Raw genomic sequence first — 5,652 nt, forward strand, 5'->3', positions numbered from 1 at the left:
ACCATAGCAGGCGAGAATGGATTTCTGAATCAACCTCCTTGGTTTAATAAACACTATTATGGAGCTGAAGTTACAGAAATGTTTTTTTTTTGATTAGCCTGTTTTGATTGTTTTTTTCTCTCTCTCTCAATTATAAAAGCCTGTTAACAGATGTTTCCTTTATACATGATTGAATCTAATGGGGGTATTGCTGCCATTGTGTGCTTCACATGAAAACTCGTTTTGGCTTTTAGCTCTGATGACAAAAATAAAAAGTTCAAACCCAATCACTTGTCTATTCACTAGCAAAACGAAACAATTCAGCTGCATATTTTTCATTCTGATTAACATTAATTAATGTCGAGGCCACAAAGTCAACGCTATTGCACCCACATTGCCGGCACGTAATTACGTTTTTTTTTTTCTGTTCCGAATGGGTGCTATTCTCCCTGAAACTGGCGGTTTTTAAGTATCGCTCATTGCTCAGTAAAAGCAGGCTGTGCCGCATTATTGGTTTACAGGTCAGTGGGTCTGGATCTCCGCCTGTATGTGCGTCACATTTACTGTGTGGCTCGAGCACCTACTCGTACTGCTAACGACACGACACATTAGTTACAGTATGCAGAATTATGGAGCGACTGACTCGGGGTGGGGGGCTATTAGAGCAGGGGAGGGGGGGAAGTGTATTAGGGCAGCGGGGGGGGGTGTTTTAGGGCAGCGGGGGGGGGGTTTTAGGGCAGTTGGGGGGGGGGGTGGCAGCAGGTTGGTACGTTTGGAGGGCGTCGGTAGCTCAGGAGCGGTTGGGGCGGTTGTCTGGCAACTGGAAGGTTGTCGATCCAATCCTCCCGGTGTTCTGTGAGTGTGTTGAAGTGTCCTTCAGTGAAGGACCTAGCCCTGCATAGCTCCCAATGAGTTGGTTTTCACCTTGCACGGCGGCCTTGTTCGCCACCTATGTGAGTAAGTGTGTGTGTGTGTGTGTGAATGGGGGAATGAGCAGGCATTCATTGTAAAGTGTTTTGTGAAGTTGTTCCTGGAAAACATGCTATATAAATAGCAGTCCGTTTGCTTTACTTTTGCTTATTTGTTATGTCATGCCAAACATTTAAAAGGAAATACTGTGTGGCAAGTCCTAGTCCTTGAAAAAAGTGAAAGGCATAATTATTTTATGAATTTTCAGAAATTCGGGGGGGGGGGGGAGTTGGCCCTCTTTGCGAGGGCGAAGACGTTTGCCCCGGAGGTATCAAAAGAGTCAATATCTCGCCTCATGTTCAAACGGCTATCACATTCCTGGGAAATCATCTCAGGCTTTCCGCGCGCGGGCCCTCTTTATGAATTCTAAATCTCCGGAAGCCTCCGAAATGAGGAGCGGCTTCAGAACTCCATCCCGCTGCGCCCGAGCCGCTAGGAGTCCAGTTCACAAAGTCCGCTGCTTTCGTTTTCTCCTCCTGTGAATGAAAGCATCATAGAGACACCGCCAAAACCCCCTCAAACAATACTGGAACACGTGAAAAAAAAAAAAAAATTAGGGGAAAAAAATAATTTAAAAAAAAATAATAATTGTTTTCAGTTAATTTCATGTGCCCTCCAGGGAATCTGCAGAACTACATCGGTCTCCCTGGTTGTCACGATGGAAGTCACTCTGCCTAACGTGACGATTTCGTTTCTCAGTCGTCAGAGACTATTTCAGTCAATCAATCAATCAATCAATACTTTTATTGTCCCCGGAGGGAAATTTGCTTTCCATGTTTGAGGTGCAAATGTGAAGCTTCGACATTAGCCCCTTCACATTCGCACCTCAGACAGGGGGTCACTGATCTGGAAAGACAGTCCGTTCCTACCTCCTAATGATCATTCTGCTTCATTCTTCTGTACACACTCCGGAAGGTGAGATTGCTCTGACACGCACAGACTCACACACACGCGCACGCACACACGCACGCACACACACACGCGCACGCGCACGCACACACGCCCACCACCACCCCCCGGAGAGGTCGATGACGAGGCGCCACTGATTCACTGGGCGTGGAGCCCGCTTGGCTCTAATCAACTTTTGTGATGATATCAGCTCGTGACCTTTTCTCTTAATAGCAAATTTATGCTCCGCTTAATTCTCTCCCTCTCTCTCTCGCTCTCTCCCTCTCTCTCTCTCTCTCTCTCTCGCTCTCTCACTTTCTCACTCTCTCTCACTCATACTCTCCCTCTCTCTCTCACTCTCTCCCTCTCTCTCTCTCCCTCGCTCTCTCCCTCACTCTCTCTCACTTTCTCACTCTCTCTCACTCTTACTCTCCCTCTCTCTTTCTCTCTCTCCCTCTCTCTCTCTCTCCCTCTCTCTCTCCCTCTTCTCCCTCTCTCCCTCTCTCTCTCTCTCTCTCACTTTCTCTCTCTCTCTCTTTCTCTCTCTCCTCTCTCTCTCTCCCCTCTCTCTCCTCTTCTCCCTCTCTCCTCTCTCTCTCTCTCTCTCACTTTCTCTCTCTCTCTCACTCTTACTCTCCCTCTCTCTTTCTCTCTCTCCCTCTCTCCCTCTCTCTTTCTCTCCACACACAGAGTAATCCTGGCCTGCTGATTGCATTAATTAGCATAGAATTTACAGGCTTAATTTAGAGCAATTAGGACTGATATCGGAAGTGTGCTGATTATAGGCTAAGCTGGCTAAGTATAATTCAAGGAAGCTGGCAATCATTAATTTCATATCATTATTTACCTTGCTTTATTTTTATTCTAACTGTCATCTAACTGATTTGAATTTGTTTTCACACCTTGGTGTTCTAAACGGACAGGTTCCAGAACACGGGGCCAGTGATAAGCACAAGCTTACAGTTCTGCATGGTTGACCATCAATGCTTAGATTCAGACTACGATTACACATTATGTAAAGCATAGCAATATGCAAACAGAGGGACTGAAATGCTGAGGGTCAAATTTATCCTGCTTCCAGTGAACAGAAATGCCCTACACCTGCCCCCTAGGGGAGAAAAACTGAACTTGCAGTGAAGCACAACATAACCATGTGTTATGACTGTCTGATCGTAATTTCATTTTCACATAAATGTTATTTTTCAATATGGGTCGTATAGACTATGTGTAGGAAATAACTAGTCACTTTTAGCCATTATTCCGATGAGGTCCCGACTCACTATGGTCATTAAAGACCCCACAAAGTTTAGGGGGTGTCCTGGCTAAATTCCCAACCAGGCCCTGTCAACCTGCCTCCTAATCATCCCCTGATTTAATTGGCTAAAAATGGTTCTCTCCCTCAGCTGATGTGTTCCGGTGCAAAATGGCTGCCGTGCATCACCCGCTTGGGTGCTACACATCGGTGATGGCTGAGGTGAGGAGTTTCCCTCTCATCACTGTGAAGAACCTTGAGTGTGAGAACAGTGCTATATAACTATTTCAACTAAGTATTATTATTACACTTTCTGCAAAGAATGTGGGAAAGCCAACGTTTCTTCAACTTTAACAGTTGGTGAAGGGGGTGGGAGGCGGGGGTGGGAGAGGGTCGATGTAATGAGGATGGCTGTGCCAGCCGCAGCGAGGATGGATGGCCTATCCATGAACTGTAAACATCAATCAGGTGCAAGCCTACCCTTTTTAATTACACGTGGCTTTGTACCTCCATTTTCTATTCTCTGAGCCAAGATATATAAGAGTCTGTGCTCAGAGAGGAAGAACCAGGAAACCCTGCCTTTTTCTAATCAAGCGCCTTCGCACCCGAGCGATTGTTCAAGCTCGCGGAAGGTGATTCGAGGGCAGATTCGACATTAAGCGCTCCACACTCCTCCGTCCCTCCATCACCCTCTTTTTTTTTTCTTCTTCTTCTCGTCTGTCGGATTGCGGCCTGGGAGTAGATCAGCGGAGCGGCAGCGGGCTGAAGCACAATCAGAGCCCGGACTCGGCGGCGCGTTTGACAAATTGGCGGGAAAAACGGAGAGAAGAGAGACGGCTGCATCGAAGCTCAACCCACCCCCTCCGCCCACCCCCCAACCCCACCCCCCACCCCCATGCCGCAACGTACTCGAGAGCGGGATTCGCCGCCACCGTACCTGGTGAGCGTTCCATCGGTGCCACGCGATGGCGGGTTGGGAGCATTCCAAAACTGCTCTAGCAAAAAAAAAAAAGTTTTTTTTTTTTTTAATTATTTAAAAAAAACTCTTTTCAATACTTTCAATACTTCTCAACCATACGGCAATTTCTCACCACAGCGATGCATCCAGACGATGATGCCTGTCCCAAACAAACTTTGAGATCCTCCGTGTCAGAATCAGAAATCAAATATTTATAGGGCTCAGAAGCTCGCAAAGAATGTCAGCAGAAGAAAAAACTATTTGTTTGTGCGTGTGTGTCACATAAATATATGCACACATTTTTTATTTACTTTACTTAGTTGCGCATGCTTCTCACAACTGTCCAGAATACTTCCGCCAGAGCTTGGAGTTTCAAAATAATTTAAAATAGCATTTTGAAATAGTTTGAACATTTTGAAAAATAACCGTGACACTATTTCTTTTTATTATTTATTTATTTTATTTTTTTACTCTACTTTCGGCGTGTCTGTGACTTTTGGAGGGTCATAAAAACTTTGTTTCAAACTCAGTGCCTTTACAGACCTGAAGAGTGGCAGTGCCATGGCAGTGAGACACGAGAGAAACTTCAGCACACAGTATGTGTTTGAGGGACGCGCAGTTAGAATAGCTGGTTTACAATGATCCTGACAGCACGGAGTGCTAAGTGAAGTGTGCATATGACAGGCGAAAGCTCATTTAGAGGAAGCATCATTTCAACACATCATTTATCACATTTACAATTTGTTGTATTTGTTTTGCTAATTTTTAACGCATTTATATGTTCTTAAATTTATCTGTTCTCAAATTCAATGTGAGGCGCTTGTTGTGTTTCACTAAGCTGTACGAAATGAGACATGTAAATAAAGGTTGACTGTTTGATTGATTGATTGATTGATTAGGCAGCTACATGTGCAGGTATTTGCCTGTGCTCTGGGCTTTAGTAAGCCTTTGCTATCACGTGATCGACAGGTGAGGAAATTAATTTCAAACACAAATACTGCACAGATTACAACCCACGAGGCTTTGGAGCGGATTAGGAGATAATCTACCACGCGGCTGCTTACGGGACCACAAAAAATATTAATCACGAGCGTTGCGATCTCGATGTGGTATCGCACTGGATTTCAGAGACGTGTCAGCGTGTGAAAATCTGCTTAAAAAAAAAAAGAAATTCAATTAGCCCACCGAGCTAAAAATGAAAAAAAAAAAAAACAAACAAGATTGCCATGGCTGTATCTCTTGTAGTGTGCAGCTGATGGGGACCTTGGTTGAAAGCCCACCCTATTACAACAGTGCTCCGGTCCTGGTAATATTATTGAGGTCACTCACAGTCAGCTGGAGAGAGGTTTCTATGGGATTTTTTTTAAAGAGGAGAATACCGCGGACCTCACAGCTGCGTATTAGCATGCGAACACCGGAGGTGAGGAGGACCACGACTCGAAATCCACGCCCGCCCACCCACCCGGTACAACATTACACAAGGATCATTAACCTGACAGAACTCGTACAGTTAACACTCTTTGTGAAAAGGATGTCGATACTGCATACACCTACACATCAGAGAGTTATGCATGCATACACAGAATTTTCACCCGTGTTTAAAAGA

At 45.2% G+C, this 5,652-nt stretch overlaps 1 long non-coding RNA gene across 1 annotated transcript; it reads left to right on the forward strand.

Moving 5' to 3' along the window:
• Positions 1–1,732: 1,732 nt before the first annotated feature.
• Positions 1,733–4,889, forward strand: LOC135254323 (uncharacterized). Its single transcript, XR_010329837.1, has 3 exons — positions 1,733–1,863; positions 3,240–3,310; positions 3,831–4,889. It is a non-coding gene; the product is annotated as an uncharacterized LOC135254323 (long non-coding RNA).
• Positions 4,890–5,652: the final 763 nt, after the last annotated feature.

The sequence above is a fragment of the Anguilla rostrata genome, chromosome 4 (assembly GCF_018555375.3).
Source record: "Anguilla rostrata isolate EN2019 chromosome 4, ASM1855537v3, whole genome shotgun sequence".
NCBI lineage: Eukaryota > Metazoa > Chordata > Actinopteri > Anguilliformes > Anguillidae > Anguilla > Anguilla rostrata.